This window comes from Bison bison, unplaced genomic scaffold (assembly GCF_000754665.1).
Source record: "Bison bison bison isolate TAMUID 2011002044 unplaced genomic scaffold, Bison_UMD1.0 scf7180017864471, whole genome shotgun sequence".
Lineage (NCBI taxonomy): Eukaryota > Metazoa > Chordata > Mammalia > Artiodactyla > Bovidae > Bison > Bison bison.
In genome coordinates this window covers 34,653,884-34,673,649 of record NW_011495032.1, presented here as the reverse complement: position 1 = coordinate 34,673,649, position 19,766 = coordinate 34,653,884, and the positions used below count along the sequence as shown (strand labels likewise).

General features: G+C 35.5%; 1 protein-coding gene across 1 annotated transcript in view; it reads left to right on the top strand.

Annotated features, from left to right (window-relative positions):
* ERBB4 (erb-b2 receptor tyrosine kinase 4) overlaps positions 1-19,766 on the top strand; it is a 1,285,626-nt gene that overhangs the window by 81,848 nt on the left and 1,184,012 nt on the right.

The following is a 19,766-nucleotide window of genomic DNA, read 5'->3' as shown; positions in this document are numbered from 1 at the left end:
CATAAGCTTTTGTTCATGCATAATTTATGGCAAAACACTTTATAAATTAAAAAGAGACATAAAATATAATCATGTTCTATTTCTACTTCATTCATTCAATCAATAGGTAGACTGTGACTATTGCTGTATATTTTCCCTGTTAGCTTATTCATATTAGCCTTTTCCAGAAAATTTCAATTAAAATCAGTCTTAGGAAGTTTTCAGGGATTAACCTTAGCAATTTTGATCATGCCATTACTTGTGGTTCTCTTCATGAAATTATAATGTTCTAGAGATGAAAAGGAAGTAAGAGGGTCATTTAGTTCAATTCTCTCACTTTAAAATGAGAAAACAAGCCCAAAGAGGTTAATATAAATGCTGGACTGTGAACCAAAGCATCTTATTTCCTAGCCTCCCTGTTTTCATTCTTTGACATTATAATACTCTTTGCTTCACTTTTACATTTAAGCATGTGACTTATCACAGAGCTAAATGGTGGCAAGATTAGATGAGAACCTGGTTTGGTTGACATTTTAAAATTGTTAATATTTCCAATAGTCTGCTGGTTCTCAATTTGCACTAATTTAAATGTTGCTTTCTAATATTTTTTCTTAGCCACATATTGCCCTTTTTCAGTACTTCAATGAACTTTTACTAATTAATTTAAACAAATATTTTGACTTCCTGTGCTTAGTCACTCAGTCATGTCCGACTCTTTTCATGCCAAGCTCCTCTGTCCATGGGGATCCTCCAGGAAAGAATACTGGAGTGAGTTGCCATGCCCTCCCCTAGGGGATCTTTCCAACCCAGGGATTCTTTACCTTCTGAGCCACCAGGGAAGCCCATTTTGACTGCCTACTATGTGTAAAACATCATTGCTGTTTGCAAAAATAGTTTTTAATTGACCACTGCTTGTTCTGAGAAAAGAAACATTTAAAATTCTAAAGGCTACTAAAACATGATTTGGGCCAGAAGGACTCAAAATGTCCTTCTAGGAAACTGATATAGTTGCCTAAAATGTATAGTGTATTTCTAGGTTGGTTTGAATTACTACTTGACAGGAATGGGTGTGTTTATAAGCAGAACTCCTTCAAAGTATGTTTGAGCCTTAAAATGTGAAAACGATTATAGAAAGATGAATTCCCCAAGTGATTATCAGGCTGCTAAACTGATAACTACCATGATGAATTATAAAAATATTAATCTCAGAAATGCCATGAAAAAAAAAAAAACCAAAACTGTTGTTACCTATTTATCAATATATAGAACAACAGCAACAATCCTAAAATGACTGCAAAATGATTCTACTGGAACGGAACTTTGTTTGAAAATACTCTCTTACTCCTAAAAAGAGAAAGAGAAATTTCAGTATAATTTATCTATCTAGATGTAGAAATATATCAGTGTTTTTGGAAGTTGGTAAAAAATCTACTTAAAAATATGAGACAGTTGTGGAAAAAGTAGAACAAAATAGCCTCCTTGATTTCCATGTAATAATTAAACATTTCAATCATTCCTAGCTAAGATGATTGGATTGCAGGATAAGAAGGGGAGTCATTATTTTGAGACTTCCTGGGGTTACTGATACCCTCTCATGCATACCTAATCCTTGTCAAATCACTCCAACTAGTTAAGTAGAGGAGGCAGTTTCTATATCCCACCTCCAGAGGTGTTGGCTGCTGATCGACAGGTATTGTGTACAGAGTATATCATTGGATAAGAGCAAATAGGAAATTGTTCTACCTCAGTGAAGGTTTCAGTGGCAATTAACCTTCCCCTTATTTCTCTATGTTTAATATCTAGAGAAGTTGATTAAGCTCAAATTTAAAATTTCTCAATGTCTTTGCATGTATCATAGATGGGCTGGTAATTCTGCAGTATGAAACAGGGAGCAATTAATCACCTTTTGAACTGAGTCCTGGAGCTGATTGAATGAGACTGGCTGGGAACACACACAAAATAATTAGTTTGTGCTTCTTATGTTGTCAGTATTGGGATATCATATGATTTTACCACATATGAGAATATTAATGCAGAATAATATTTTGAATCTTTTGTTTTTTTCCCTATCAAATAGACTTATTCATGTATAAAGTTTAATATCTAAAAATAATTTAGAAATTCTATGACAGATAAAATAAATTTACCATTAATAACAAAAAAAGTCAACAATGTGATTAGTATATGGCCCAGTTATATATACATGTATATTTAAACATATATATGTTTTATTACCAAAGATTGTCACCGTGACTTCCCTTAGCTAACTTAGGTTGTATATTATCTGGAAAGAACTGCCTGAAAGTGAGACTGTGGAAATATTTTGTGCAAATCTAGTACCATTCAAGAAAAAGTTAACTCAAAGAACATGAACTAATGATGCCCTTATATATGAAGATCAAGGCATTTTGATATATGACCCCAAACCATTCTGATACATGGTACCAAACTTCATTCTGTACAAACCTACCAGTCAGACTTCTGATTTTGCTTAAAACAGTTTTATACTTTGGTCATCTAGAAAAGCAGATTTATGGGTGAAAATATGGAGATTGTAGTAAGTGACTAACTGCAAAAATGAATGTGTCTTATTAGTTTGCAGCCATTTAAATGTCTGTACTATCCCTGTGTTACACAACAGATCTAAAGATGAATAGCATTTGTTCTCTCTTTAAGACACTCATGAATTTTTTTCTTTTTTTCCCTATTTCAATTATCTGTTGCTTAAACTGGGAAGCTTTGAATCTTATTTGATTTTTCATGTCTCCTTCTTGTCTTCAAGTTTAGTAATTTTGTTTCTATATTTTTTCTCCTCCGCTCAGTTGCTTCCCTCCCTTTTGTTTTCTCAGCAGTTGCTATCTGGAAGTATTGTGATAGTCCTTTGTTTCCAAACTGGACCCTCCAGCCTCTGCCCTGAACCCATTTTGCACTGCGTTTAAGTGACTTTGCCAATGAAGACCTGAATGTGGACTCTTGCACTAAAATCCTCCACTGCCTGGATAGGAATCAAGTACAGACTTCTAAGAACAACCTAGGAAGTCCTTCACAGCCTGTCTGTATTTTTGCTTTTCAAAGATTCATCGTCCTCTTCATCCATACTTGATTCCTATATTATGTGCCTGCTGGGTTATTCGGTTTTCTTCAACAAATTTCATCTGTCATAGAATTTATAAATTAAACTTTCTCAACTGTATACCCTCGTTGCTCTTCCTCTTGCTCTATCTCTCTTCACCAGGTGTTTTGTCCAGATGTTTGCATACATCTCAGTTCAGTTCAGTTCAGTCGTGTCCGACTCTTTGCAACCCCATGAATCTCAGCATGCCAGGCCTCCCTGTCCATCACCAACTCCCGGAGTTCACTCAGACTCACGTCCATCGAGTCAGTGATGCCATCCAGCCATCTCATCCTCTGTCGTCCCCTTCTCCTCCTGCCCCCAATCCCTCCCAGCATCACAGTCTCTTCCAATGAGTCAACTCTTCGCATGAGGTGGCCAAAGTACTGGAGTTTCAGCTTTAGCATCATTCCTTCCAAAGAAATCCCAGGGCTGATCTCCTTCAGAATGGACTGGTTGGATCTCCTTGCAGTCCATGGAACGCATACATTTCAAAACCCAGCTAAAAATACAGTGCGTATCATTCACTTTTCCTGATTCCCCATTCCCAAAAGTAAATGAATTTTGCAGCCGTTGAATGCTACTTTGAAAAGCTGTTATAGTATCACACTTATTTGTTGTAACCTTTCTCTCTTGCTCACACTCATTTGCTTTCTGAATGTTTCGGCCTTATCTTATATACGGTCAGCACACGACAGCGTATGCAGCACACAGTAGCTGTTCTCAAGTCGTTTGATCATGTCCGACTCTTTGCAACCCATGAACTGCATCGTGCCAGGCTTCCCTGTCCTTCACTGTGTCCCAGAGTTTGCTCAAACTCATGTCCATTGAGTCACTGATGCCATCCAACCATCTCATCCTCTGTTGACCCCTTCTCCTGCCCTCAACCTTTCCCAGCATCAGGGTCTTTTCCAATGAGTCAGTTCTTCTCATCAGGTGGCCAAAGTATTGGAGCTTCAGTTTCAACATCAGTCCCTCCAATGCATATTCAGGGTTGATTTCCTTTAGGATTGACTGGTTTGATCACCTTGCTGTCTAAGGGAATCTCAAAAGTCTTCTCCAGCACCACAATTCTTAACACCTAGTAGGTATCCAGTAATTTTTGTTAAAATAAATTATTACATAAATGACTTTGGGAGTCAAAATAAGAAGAACAATTGATGATTAGTTCCCATTACTTTATGGTATAAAATAAAAGATAATTATATAATGAATACTTTATATATAATAAATAATAATGTTATTATACCTGAATGATTAAAAAAGACTCAGTGGTATTCCTAGAGTGCTCTGTGGAAAAATTGATGTTGCCAATATTCTATTTTTAAAATAATCTTCAGGATCAAAACTTTCATTGCTTCAAATATTTCTGGCCAAAGAAAACATTTTTCAAGGGAAAAATTGTTTGAGCTAATTGAAAAATGTTTAATGTGGTGCTTCCCTGGTGGCTCAGATGGTAAAACGTCTGCCTGCAACATGGGAGACCCAGGTTCGATTCCTGGGTCGGGAAGATCCCCTGGAGAAGGAAATGGCAATCCACTCCAGCACTGTTGCCTGGAAAATCCCATGGATGGAGAAGCCTGATAGGCTACAGTCCATGGGGTCGCAAAGAGTTGGACAGGACTGAGTGACTTCACTTTCACTTTCAAGCCATATTATACCAAAGGCTGACAGGTAGTGATTTAACAGTATTAATTCTAGAGATATCAAAGTAAAATTATGAAGAAAGATGTTAAAAGTAAGTAAAACTCATCATCACTTTGGTGTAAAGCTTGGGGTATCCTTTTCTGAGAGAATACTCTGTGTGGTAACATATCTAGGAAGATTTAACAAATCTTGCAATGGTCGAGAAAGGAGGAGTTGAAGTGATTTAAAGGACAATGAGCATGGCTGAGTAAATAAAGATGAAACCACAGAACATTCATGTACAGAAATGTCATTTGATTCAGTTCAGTTCAGTTCAGTCGCTCAGTCGTGTCCGACTCTTTGCGACCCCATGAATCGAAGCACGCCAGGCCTCCCTGTCCATCACCAACTCCCGGAGTTCACTCAAACTCACATCCATCGAGTCAGTGATGCCATCCAGCCATCTCATCCTCTGTCGTCCCCTTCTCCTCCTGCCCCCAATCCCTCCCAGCATCACAGTCTTTTCCAGTGAGTCAAGTCTTCGCATGAGGTGGCCAAAGTACTGGAGTTTCAGCTTTAGCATCATTCCTTCCAAAGATATCCCAGGGCTGATCACCTTCAGAATGGACTGGTTGGATCTCCTTGCAGTCCAAGGGACTCTCAAGAGTCTTCTCGAACACCACAGTTCAAAAGTATCAATTCTTTGGTGCCCGGCATTCTTCACAGTCCAACTCTCACATCCATACATGACCACTGGAAAAACCATAGCCTTGAGTAGATGGACCTTTGTTGGCGAAGTAATGTCTCTGCTTTTCAATGAAGGATTCTAAAATTTTAATTTTAGAATTGTATTTGGATTATTCATGTTTTATGATTTTAAAATAAATTCAAATATATTTGGAGCCAAAATGTAAAGACACCATCTGTCTCTATTAATTTAAAACAGTTAATAGTTTCAAGAATTACGTATACACACATTTAAAAATATTTCCTTTGTGAAGGATCATTAAAGGATAGTGTACTATGCTATTTTGAGGTAACCCTACCCTTTGAAGTTAGTATAATGAAGATCATTACACATCTCTATGAAAATTTCATTGACATGCCTATAAGAATTGAATACTGTAATGAACTGAACTAAATAGACTTTGGGCACAGTTATAATAAAATCTTAAGGCATGTACAGTAGAATATGTAAAATATGGAACATTTAGCTCTTAAAAAATAAATGCCATTATAATTGATTTTGTTTTCTAGTTAAAAGGAAAAGTAGAGTTTACAGGTACTTTCTGATAACATTGTAGAGTACACTACCAATGATTATCTTTTAATTTTGTGATTATGTATATTTTTTCAATGCTTTGACATAAAGTGAAAAATACATTTTTGTCCTAAAAATCCTGTAAAAATTGTATTCTTTAAGTGTAAATAGCTATACTTTTAATGTTATTTTAGTTTCGAGTTAGTTCTGCATTTTAAAACTCCTAACAGAATATTTGTTTCTTAACCTTCACAATTAATCACCTCAGTATTGTTTTTTATTTTTTTTTAATAGAAGAAGATAACTAATGAAAGAAGCACTGTGGTATTTATAAACAGCGGATGCAGTCTTTTTGTACTTAAGAACAATCAGTTGAGAATATAATTCTGTAATAATTAATCAGCTCTTACAGATTTCTGTTTCTTCTACCTGTCACTTAATCTTATACCCTATTTATCCCATCAGTATTTGTACTTCAGAAATACTTTACACTTATTTAAGGCATGCCATATTTTCTAACAGCTGTGATACAGTTTTTTTTTTTGTAGTTATTTAAAAACTAAATATATAGAGGTTATTGTGAATGTATATTTCATTATTTTTCTTTATACCAATTTCATCTTATGTTAGCAGAAATATTTTGAAACTGTTTCTTGGAATTACATTTTATTTCGTTTCAAAAGGTTGCTAGAAAAGAAAATGAATCAGATTTAATAAGGACAAAACACTAAAGATTAGTGTTTGCTCTAAAAAAGAGTGTATGCTCTAAAGAAAGTGTATACTACAGTTTACTTAAAAAAGCACTGTTTTCTCAAGAGAAAAATATTTGTACTTATTTTTCCCTGATTCTATTTTCCCAGTTCTCCTTCAAGGGTAAAATAAGCTTGAATTTTTACCCAAAAAGAAAAACAACTTGGGGAAAAAGCCACTGTATTGAAGACTCATGAGGGCAAGGATGATGTCTGTTTTTTCTTTCTTGCATAGTATCCAGAACCTAGGCTTCCCTGGTGGCTCAGTTGAAAATAATTCATCTACCAATGCAGGAGATGTGGGTTTGATCCCCGGGTCAGGAAGATCCCTTGGCGAAGGAAGTGGCAACCCACTCCAGTATTCTTGTCTGGGGAATGCCATGGACAGAGCAGCCTGGAGGGCTATGGTCCATGGCATCTCAAAGAGTTGGACATGACACAGAGACTGACCATACAAGCACATACTCCCAGAACCTAGTATGGTGCCTTAAATATAGTAAGCACTCAATAAATATCTGTCAATAAATAAATGAATAAGTGTTGTACTTTTAACAATATATTCTTTTTTGGTTCTTTTATTTTTACAACATAAAAACAAAACTGGTATTCTCTGTTGCTTTGTAACTAAAATTTCTAAAATTTGCACTTTTTTAATTCATTTCTCTCTCCAATAAAGTTTTAAAAAACATGGCCTTTGAGGTTTAGAATTTTCTCTTTACTCTGGTTTTATGTTTTACCCACAGTCTTTTTCCTTCTCTCATAACTTTGGTAATGGAAACCAGCGGGAATTTTATACCCTGGTACATTTTTTCTTTCAGGAGAAGAAATTTAAAATGCTGGAATGAAACAGTCACTTTCTCATTCATTTCCTCTCTTGCTTCATTTCATATGGTCAGCAAGATATGTGGCTAGTAGCTCTTGTTATATTGAGAGTTCAGATACAAGACAGTTTTATCATTACGGAAAGTTCTTTGGATGTCTCAGAGCTAGAGACTGATACCCTCTATAGAGATGACCAGAGTGGAAGGTAGTGCAGGGTTAAGAAGATGATATAAATTTAACATTTTGAGTTTGAGATGCCTGGGTATATCCATGTGGTTAAGCAGCTAGGCACATGAGTCTATAATATAGGGGAAAGATCAGAGCCCAAGATAAAGATTTGGACATGGGTGATAATTAAAACTAAGAGAATATATGAAATCACCTAATGTGAGAAGGGAAGGATATCTAATGGGTGATTGAAGCTACACATCCAGGGAAACACACAGGGTGTTGGAGAATAAGCCCTTGGAAGTGATCAGATTGTCAGAGGTGGGAGAAAAATGAGGAATTAACATAATGTGAAAATAGTTCCTTACATTTTCATGAATAAAGTTAAGTCTTCAATGTCAAATATGGCAGCAGGGTACATTAAGTTGTGGTTAAACTCCAAAGGTCCATCTAGTCAAGGCTATGGTTTTTCCTGTGGTCATGTATGGATGTGAGAGTTGGACTGTGAAGAAGGCTGAGCGCCGAAGAATTGATGCTTTTGAACTGTGGTGTTGGAGAAGACTCTTGAGAGTCCCTTGGGCCGCAAGGAGATCCAACCAGTCCATTCTGAAGGAGATCAGCCCTGGGATTTCTTTGGAAGGAATGATGCTAAAGCTGAAACTCCAGTACTTTGGCCACCTCATGCGAAGAGTTGACTCATTGGAAAAGACTCTGATGCTGGGAGGGATTGGGGGCAAGAGGAGAAGGGGACGACAGAGGATGAGATGGCTGGATGGCATCACTGACTCGATGGACGTGAGTCTCAGTGTACTCCGGAAGTTGGTGATGGACAGGGAGGCCTGGCGTGCTGCGATTCATGGGGTCATGAAGAGTTGGACATGACTGAGCGACTGAACTGAACTGAACTGAAACTCCAAAGGAGGGAGGATCAAGAATTTTTCATAACTTGGATCAAATATTCCTTGCTAAATTAAGATTATTTCTTAGTGTCTTAACATTGGCACTAGGCATTTTGTTTTAGAATGTGTACCATATATTATTCTCTCTAAAATAAGTTCTGAGATGATGGTCATTTTTTTTTTTTCCTGACATGTTATATAATGGGAGGAGTTTCAAGAGGGAGGGGACATACATATACCTATGGCTGATTCATGTTGGTATTTGACAGAAAACAACAAAATTCTGTAAAGCAGTTATCCTTCCATTTAAAAAATAAAGGAAAAAGAGAAAAACTCAATTTTTGTTAAGATCTGTTTTGATTCTACAATTCTAAGTTCAACTGCTTCACTTGTTGATGTGGAAACAGACCTCAGAATTAAAAATGATGTACTAAGTTTTCACAGAAGAGTTAGTGAGCTCTTCCATAGTACTTATTACATCACTCCTGTTTGATGTTTTGGTCCTGCAGCTGATGCTTGAGGAAATATAAAGTTAATAGGTTGTGATTCTATCTACAAGAAGTTAAAAGTTGTGAGTAAGGAATAGTTCTTAAAATAGATTCATGGGAATCATTAAGCTGTTTAAAAAGATAAAATATTATTTATTGTGAAAACAATTTTCACCTTCCTAAAGGAGCTCACACATCAAAAGTTTTTCTATTATACAAATTCTAACAATGTGTATAGTTTATGCATAAATAGTCTTTTCTACAAGATATCAGTATGGGCAGCCCTCTTGGATAAGAGCTAGCTTTTCAAATTGGCATTTTCATGCTAAGCAGTGAGTGAGTCTTTCAGTCTGACAGCATGTTTTGGATTGTGTGAAAGAGAAATCATCTTAATCTGTCTTCTCAGTGGAAAAGAAAAGAAATTGTCAACTTTCTAGTGCCTTACTGTAGTAAGTTATAGAAATTAAGAAATAGAGTTATATCTGTGACATATAGAATCTTTGCAATTCATGATTTTGGAAAGAAGACAAAATATTTTCTCAAATACTCTGTCTCTGTTTCAGACATGTCTGAATATTGAAAAATTAGGTTTACATATCCTAAACATGAATAAAGTCTATTAGTCCTCATTCTCATTCCTGATCTCTTTCTGTAATATTTGAATCCATTTATCTGATAGATAAAGGCGTTTTAAAAATTTTGAAATAACAAAAACAACAAAAGACCCTGATAACAGTAATCATATGGAAATATTGAAATCATACCAAGTTTGTTATATGAAGAAATGGCAAATTCCTTATCACAAATCTCACAGAAACAAAGGAAATTAAGCTAATAACAATAGGTAGATATCAATCGGATTCTTTACCACTGTGCCATTTGGCAATCCTCTAATGAAATAAACATCTTTAAATAATGATCTTACTGAAAAAACTGAACCTAATAAGTAGAACATTAATCATATGTTATCTGTTTTTGAAAATTGATTTGCTTGCTCTATCAGTAAGTAAAATTGGTGGATGTAGCCATGTGGGCCTTTGAAAAATATTTATCAACTATTGGAGGCAGAAGGAGTTTGCAAAGTTTATTTGAACTTTTATCTTCTATTGAGATTCTTTGCACATCTCTGTTGTCCCATAGGCTTTAATTGGGAAATTATGAATTTGATTCTTTCTTTTCAAAACAGATTTTCATGGATAGAGTCTATATGAGGGAGGGGTTGAGTTAAAGATGTAGGAACTAGTCACCATAGAGTTATAGCTGTTATACAATTACATAATCCTCACACAGTCATGTAGGTGGGTATATATCATTCTTGTTTTGTAGCTAAAATCTCTTAACTCTGATGAGTTAAGTGATTTGCCCGAAGTTACACAACTAGAAAGTGTCAGGGCTAGAATTTGTATAGTCTTATCTCATTCTAGAATCTGAGTTTGTTCTAATTTAGCAAGTATAGTGGAGAACTAAATTTTTCTATTAATAATTATGTAGTTTTGAGAACCAAGTTAGTATAGCTAGTTTTAACATTTTCTTAAATATAAAAAGTTGTGATTTGTCCTCATATATTTAGTTAAAAACAATTTAAAATTTTTATCTCTGTTTTAGTATATCTAATACGTTGACATGTCTTATGGAAAGGATTTTATTGGTTGAGTGTAAATTTGGAGTAAGTTTATGAAATATCTTCAAATGTTGATTCTAAATTTTATTCATACACATTAGTATGTATACACATATTACTATATATATATAAACATGTAAGTTTTTTGAATGTGTTAAAATGATAAGATTCTAATCTTATCATCTGATCTCTTCAGTTAAGTATGTTTTTCCTAATAGTATCCTCCCATGAATTCCTAGAAGGATATCCTAAGCTATTGTTGAATTTTATTAACTTATATATTAACCAGAAAAGCTAAATTTATTCTCAATTTCTTGGTTATAGTCACTTGCGCATCTGGATGTGTAGTGAAGTGAAGGGAAAGTCGTTCAGTCGTGTTTGACTATTTGGGACCCCATGGACCTTACAGTCCATGGAATTCTCCAGGCCAGAATACTGGAGTGGATAGCCTTTCCCTTCTCCAGGGGATATTCCCAACCCAGGGATCGAACCCAGGTCTTCTGCATTGCAGGTGGATTCTTTACAAGCTGAGCCACAAGGGAAGCCCAAGAATACTAGAGTGTGTAGCTTATAGAGTGCATATAGTGGTATTGTAAAACATTTGCAATTTTGATACCCAAATTATAGAGACAATTATATTTTCTCCTTTTCTCTACAAAGATTCAAAAGATTGCTCCACTTTATTTTTACCTTTTTCAAACTTTTGAGTTTAAAAGACATCTTACTTTAATCTTTTCAGATTCTGACATTGTCACAAGTCTTGTCTCTCTGAAGGTTGGAAAGCGTAAGTGTGAATAAAATGTGCAAGGTCATTAACTTGCATGCTTTAAAGAACCTTGGTAAGTTATTCCCTCCCGTCGTCCTCCCCCTTCATTCCTCACATAACTTTCTTCCCTACTCATGACATCTTTCCCCACCCCCTATCCATTTATTTTCTACAACAAAAAGAATGATAGTTAACTGCCCTTGATAAATATCTGGAAAAGAACTGGACACTCACAATCCATGCAGTGTACGAAAGAGGTGCCTCGGACAATCGTTCTCTTGTTCTATTCTATTGTACTTCATGCTTTTTCTTGTGATGCCAACCTTTATTTCCCCCATTCTCCCCTCACATGTAAATCCACCAGGCTTTGCAGATATGAATAGCTGTGCCCTGTAGCAACTCGACAGAAATGAAAAGAATGTATGCTTAAGTCTGAAGTATAGTATTTTATTACATAGTTGAAGTTCAGCTGTACTTAAATGTTGGAAAATATCAAGACATTACTTCAGATTCTGAAGTTAATGATTTTGGGTGAAGTTGGTGACATTTGTTAAACACATATTTATTTATGATTAAATTCAAACACTTTTGCTTAACTTTTTTTTTTTTTTACATAAAACAGTTGAGCCTTTAAAAATAAAACAACTGGAGATAAACTGAGTATGTTGATTTTAATACTAAGTTAAAATTTTTTAACTAATGAAAAAAGAGCCAGTCTATTTTATTCTCCAGCATACTGACCACTGAGTAATTTGTTTTGTACTGCATTAAAAAAATGTGACAGTGAGTGGTATTAGCTGAAGATAAGAAGACCTTTACATAGCTCTAGGTTGTGTTTATATCAGTTCAGTAAATTCTGTTGGGAGATATTTTAAATCAGTTATTTCTATTTAATATCATTAAAATTTTAGCAAGTAGTTGATTTTTTGCAATATTATGAGACACACCTAGATTTTTTAATACTTTTGTAAGTTCAGTTCAGTTCAGTCACTCAGTTGTGTCCGACTCTTTGCGACCCCATAAATTGCAGCACGCCAGGCCTCCCTGTCCATCACCAACTCCCAGAGTTCACCCAGACTCTTGTCCATCGAGTCGGTGATGCCATCCAGCCATCTCATCCTCTGTCTTCCCCTTCTCCTCCTGCCCCCAATCCCTCCCATCATCAGAGTCTTTTTCCAATGAGTCAACTCTTCGCATGAGGTGGCCAGAGTACTGGAGTTTGAGCTCTAGCATCTTTCCTTCCAAAGAACACCCAGGGCTGATCTCCTTTAGAATGGACTGGTTGAACCTCCTTGCAGTCCAATATTTTGTAAAGCACAGCTCAAATATCAACTTTTCTTTGAAATATTCTTCAACCTTACTACAAAAATTAGTGCTTTTGCTCATATGCAGAATGTGTGTCATCATCCAACAATTAGATTGATATATTTTATTTATGGTCTTCTCAACATCTGGACTATAAAATAAAAAGGCTAGATCCATCTCTTATTCCCTTTTATTTCAAATATTCCTTATTCTCGACTTTCTATTGCATATCAGAGTGTGTAGGATATAGTAATCACCTCATTCACAAACATAATGTACTAAGACCTCATAGTTTAATTTGTTTATTTTTAATATTTATTTTATATTTGACTGCATTGGTCTTAGTTGTGGCACAGGGGATCTTCGATGCATCATGTGGGATCTTTAACTGCAGTTTACAGACTCTGCTTTTGGTGCCTAGGCTCACTAGTTGCGGCACGTGGGCTGTCTTGTGGCACGTGGGCCCCAGAGTGTATCAGCTCAGTAGTTGCAGCGCACAGGCTCCAGAGCACACAGGCTTCAATAGTTGCAGTACATGGGCTCAGTTGTTCGATGGCACGTGGAATCTTAGTTCCCTAACCAGGAATTGAACCTGTGTCCTTTGCATTGCAAGGTGGATTCTTAACCACCGAACCACCAGGGAAGTTCCCCAATAGTTTTATTAAAACAACAAAACTGCATTCTGCTGCTGCTGCTGCTGCTGCTAAGTTGCTTCAGTCGTGTCCAACTCTGTGCGACCCCATAGATGGCAGCCCACCAGGCTCCCCCGTCCCTGGGATTCTCCAGGCAAGAACACTGGAGTGGGTTGCCATTTCCTTCTCCAATGCATGAAAGTGAAAAGTGAAGGTGAAGTCGCCCAGTCATGTCCGACTCTTCACTACCCCATGAACTGCAGCCTACCAGGCTCCTCCCCCCATGGGAATTCTAGGTAAGCGTACTGGAGTGGGGTGCCATTGCCTTCTCTGTCTTTCTCAAATTTTAAATATGAATAATGAAAACTACAGGAAAACTATGTAAAATTAAATATTGAATTCCATCTAATTTATTGCCAATCTGTAGGGTTAGAGCCTCAGTCTAGCAATATTTCTTTAGGATTTTATAATGTCTTTTGAGTACTTATCTAATATTATATGGAAAGGATCACTATTTACCTCCATCAGCCTTGTATAATGGGGATCAGGCAGCAGCAACAACTAATGAACTAATGAAAGAAAAAAGGAGCTGCTCTATTTTAATCCCCAGTATACTGATTGTTTTGTAATTTGTTTTGTACTGCATCAAAAAATGTGATGGTGTGGTATTAGATGAAGGAAAGGAGGTCCTTACCTAGGAGTAGGCCATGTTTATATCAGTTCAGTCAATTCAATTGGAAAATATTTTAAATCACTTAATTCTATTTAATATCAGTTGTTTTCCTTAATATGTAACATACAGATTTGCTTATTAAGACGTGTTGTATTATATGAATGCTGTGAAATCTGTATACAACATTATGCATAACAGCATTTTTTTTTCTTTTTAAAGTATGTCACTTAATTAAAGAATTCCTGGAGAGAACTATAACTGGAATATAGTCTATTAATTTGCAAGTGTAAAGTTATGTTATATATAGTACTAACTGTGTGGGAAAGACTTTCTATGCTCTTGCCATATGTTTCAGCTGAATGATCATAAAATGAAGAATTCATAATTTAGAACTGAAGTAGAAGGATCCATACTTTTAACTTAATTAACAATTAATTTATTTTTGGCTACACTGGGTCTTTGTAACTGTGCACAGACTTTCTCTAGTTGAGGTGAAAGCAGACTACTCTTCGTTGAGGTGCACAGACTTCTCATTGCCATAGCTTCTCTTGGCAGAGCATGGGCCGTGCAGTGCGTGGGCTCGGTAGTTGCAGTGCATAGGCTCAGCATTTGTAGGATGCAAGCTTAGTTATTCTGTGGCATGAGGTATGTTTCTGGGCCAGGGATTGAGCCCATGTCCTTCACATTGGCGAATGAATTTTAAACTACTGGGCCACCAGGGAAGTCCTGGATCCATCTTTTTCTTTTTTTTTTTAAATGAAAGAATGGAACTGTGAAACTGATTTTTATCTAAAAACTTGGAATTGGCCATTTTCATTAAATATTAATAGATCTGGTTTTCTGTAGAAGTACTAATCCCTATGGAAATATAGTTAAGTTAAAGTCACTATGTAGACAAAAAGTTAATGTAACTAAGACTGTGATAAGCTTTATTCTTAAATGATATTAATTATTTACATTCTTTACTTACCCATTTTCTCCTCTAACTGCCTAAATTTTCACTTATTCATTGAGTCCTTTTATGTAGCAGGTAGGGGGAAATGGGAAGGAAAAAAACAAATGGATGGTTCTGATTTGGCGAAGAAAATAGTTAAATCTCCATCTATACATGGTAAATAAATATTCATATATTATTTACCCCAAAATTTTTAATCTTGTCTTGCTTCTTTTTCCTTTCTCCCTGAATTAGGATTGGACTTCAGTTACTGTTAACTAAGTATTTTTAGGCAATGAGTCAGATGATTCAGGAGACGTATTTGATGTATATGATATGCCTTTGCAGCTTCCCTGGTGGCTCAGATGGTAAAGAATCCGCCTGTGGGAGACCTAGGTTCAATCCCTGGGTCGGGAAGATCCCCTATAGAAGGGAATGGCAGCCCACTCCAGTATTCTTATCTGGAGAATCCCATGGACAGAGGAGCCTGGTGGGCTACAGTCCATGGGGTTGCACAAAGTTGGACACGACTGAGCAACTAACAGGCACACAATATGCTTTTGCTGTTTAAAGCCTTTTGTTATTGCTGTCATAAGAAATTGCCATAAACCCAGTGGCTTAAAACCACAGGTTTTATTATCTTAAAGTTCTGGAAGTCAGAAGTTCACAGTTGGTTTCACTGGCCTAAAATCAGTGTTGTCAATAGCATTGTTTCTTCTTAGGTTCTAGGAAATAATCTTTTGGTCTTTTCCAACTTCCTCTGGTTGTCTACATTCATTGGTTTATGGTGCTCAGACAGTCATTTCATCACGCCAGTGTCTGTTTCCTTTCTTATATCTCCTCTAACTCTGACCTTCTATCTTTCTTTATAAGTACCCTTTTGATCACATTGGTCCCATTCAGATAATCCATTATGTAATCTCATATCTCAAGGACCCTAATTTTATCATATCTGCAAAATGTATTTTGCCCTATAAATTTAACATATTCACAAATTCCAGAGATTTGGACCTGAACATCTTTGGGAGTCATTCTTTTGCTTACCACAAGGGGTTTATTTGATACAGCCAGACTATCAACACTGTTTGTTACTGTTTAGATCATTGTTGAGTTTGAAATGAAGCCCAGTTTAGCAGTTCCTGGTCTAATATCATGATCACCTCTGAAGTGTATCCCAAGTAATACATAACCAGGAATAGTTGTCTAATTTTTTTAATGATTTACTTCTTTTTAAACAAATTACAGTATCAGCAAGGTTATTCCCATAACTTACTCTAATTCTGCTAATGATTTCTTGAATGGGAAAGAAAGAGGTAGGTGTTATAATACACTTAAAACCCCCCACATATTTCAAATCTTAAGTATCTGTGGATGTACTACAAATAAATATCTATAATTATAAATTATTATAATTATGAAATTTGTGGCAGTGGGAGGTACTTATCTAGTCCTTGTACCTGTAGGATAATGTTTTATACCTGTGAATAAATTAAATGCTTCTTATACCTGTGAATGTGATTTTTCATGTTGGTCATGGATCACTGGACAGAATTTGACACTTTTTTGCTCTTGAGGGCCAAAAGTTAATGTACTGTAAATAGTGCAGAAGTTAATGCACTGTGAATGTGGTCTACAGAAGAGTGTAGGTAAATAATAATAATAATGCAAATTTGATAATTAAAATAAAAGCAATAATAAAACCAATAGTGTGAAATATGTTAAAACTGGTTTAGAAAATAGATATTAGCAAGTATAACTTGAAATGATCTTTATCAGTATCATATCTTTGGGGAAAGTTGTATATGATTAAGTATAGCCTAATTCTTCTAACAAAAAATGCACATTTGACTTAATTACATTTTTCTTTCAATATATTTATTATAGACATTGTATTTTTTATCATAAATTATCAAGAGTGGCTTGTGTCTGATGTATTTTGTATCTCTTCCCACCATTAGAATTTTAGAAGTCAGTTGATATTCATCATTGGTAACAAAATACTTCTGCCAATGACACTTTAGGTGATTAATGTATATTTGACTTCATAGAAAAACTGGAAATACATTTCTGAGCTACAGTAAATTGATGAGTAAATCTCTTTCAAGGTGATGCATAGTGGTGATGTTCTGTGCTATTCAGTATTAAAGAAGAAATAAGCAGTAGGAAAAGGAAACAATTTTAATGAGTTAGAGAAAAACAGGGGAGGCCACACTTTCTTTTTAAAAGAAAACACACACACATAAATTCAGCACTTAGGCTGAATAGAAACATGGAGAGATAAATGACCTCATATGCATTCAGAAAAGTTTGAGGCAATGATGTTAAACATGAAAGAGGAAAAGTGAATGTAACTTCAGTGGCCACATGCTATAAATCTGGTAGTATAAGAGGATGAAGCCATAAAACCTTAAGCAAAGAGCTTAGTAGCAATTAAAATAAAGACAAAATTCTGGGGTGGATAAACAAAGAAGCACATGTTACAAAGGAAAATGTGCTGGTATCATGTAAGAGATTATTTAGTAGCTGCTTTCAAATAATTGAATCATAGACACAGATTTCTGAGGTTTTAAGCTCATTATCTTGGCTCCCTGGTTTCTCCTAGGATGCAGTATAGAATCTCCATGCCTGGTGTTTATGTACAAACAGAAGCTGCTTTTTCTTTCTTTTATTATTTCTTTTTTAAGTGAAAGTTAAAACCTTTTATATGTTACAGAGAAGAGGCAGAAAAAGCCACACTCCCACTCTGGTACAATGCAGAGAGAATCAGCTGAGGGAGGATTATGCACATGGCTGGGTCCAATTTATTCAATGGTTCTTTTGCTTTGTAGATAGCAAATGGTGGTATTCATCTTGTGTGATGAATAACATCATCACATCTTGTGTGATTAGCAAATGTGAGGTCAAAATGAATCTTTTAACAACTAGAAATTATTTTGTTATTTAAAAATGGTTTAAAAAAAAATGGTTTGATTTTCTTAACTATGTTGGTATTTATTTGGAATTCATTCTAATACTAAGTTTACATGACCATATCCTCCTGTCTTTTCCCTTAGAAATTAACTCTGTTGAGTACACAAAACAACAGGAACAAAGATTTAGACTTGGATGATTAAAAGTATTCCTTATGTGTGTATGTGCAAGTATTCCTTGAAAGTGTGCCTGCAAACTGGAACCTCATGATAATATCTTTTAGACCATGGTAAGGGGGCCATATTTTGTTTGAATCCTCTCATGATGAAATCCTTAGAATAACTCAGTTACAAATACCTCTGAAGCTGCTGGAGTTGAGTCTGAAACCAGACAGCTTTACATCAGATTCTATGTGATATTAAATTCTACTTCATGTCAAATGATAGTGTGATTCTAAATTCAAATTCCATACAATTCAGTAAACATTTCTGAAGCACTTAATTTTTTTGCTGTAAAAGATCTCAGATGAAAATAATTAAGACATAGTATAAGATTTTTGGCATTTTAAAAGCCAGCATGAAAGACAGAAGTGTTTGTAACTAGCATAAACATTGTACAATGCATACACATGTTGAATATAGATACTTTCAGGAAGAGTTAGGTTTTTAATGTGCTATGTAAGTGACAGAAAAATTAGTTTTTACTTATTTTGGCCCATTGCTAGAATGTTTATCAAAACATTCTTAGAGTTTTTACTATTTTATAATTCTTAAACTTCTACCATGGTACTTATTACATTTATTCCTTTTTTAAAAATTGGATTAAATGCAAACAGGTGAAATACAAAATGCTCAGAATGACAATAACTTAAGGAAATTCGAAGATGATGTTTATGGAAAACATTTTCCATGGTACAAAGAATAGTCAGTGATAAAAGGGGAACATGTTGAAAATGTTTCTGTGGAAATGTCATTATTAGTCTTAATTAGTTTAATAAGTCACAGTTTTTTAAAAGCTGAAACAATAGGTCTTTGGAGGACAAATTAGTGGACTTATTTGGAAACTTTAGGTGGAATGTGTTATTTCAATCTTTTGAAAAATTTGATGCCAATTAATTCTCTTTCTTTTATAATGACTCCTTTTCTGATAAAATAATTGACCAAGCCATTGCCACTTATTATGAATAACTTCTAGTGTCTCTTTACAAATATGTTAGGGATATATGCATTAGATCTATTATTTATTACTTTCATTTAATATTTGTACTTCAGGTTAACCATACTTTGAATTACTCTAGTGGTAAAATTATAAGATTTTAGAAAAAATTTAGAAAGAACATGTATCCTATATCAGCTGAACTTCTCTTTTTCTTGAAAATGAAGATTAAGGTAGGTTTTCAAATACCCTATTTTGGGACATCTTCTCTTTGGAGAAGTTAGAGATGGCATTGTCATTCAGATCAGATCAGATCAGATCAGTCGCTCAGTCGTGTCCGACTCTTTGTAACCCCATGAATCGCAGCACGCCAGGCCTCCCTGTCCATCACCAGCTCCCGGAGTTCACTCAGACTCATGTCCATTGAGTCAGTGATGCATCCAGCTATTTCATCCTCTGTCGTCCCCTTCTCCTCTTGCCTCCAATCCCTCCTAGCATCAGAGTCTTTTCCAGTGAATCAAGTCTTCGCATAAGGTGGCCAAAGTACTGGAGTTTCAGCTTTAGCATCATTCCTTCCAAAGAAATCCCAGGGCTGATCTCCTTTAGAATGGACTGGTTGGATCTCCTTGCAGCCCAAGGGACTCTCAAGAGTCTTCTCCAACACCA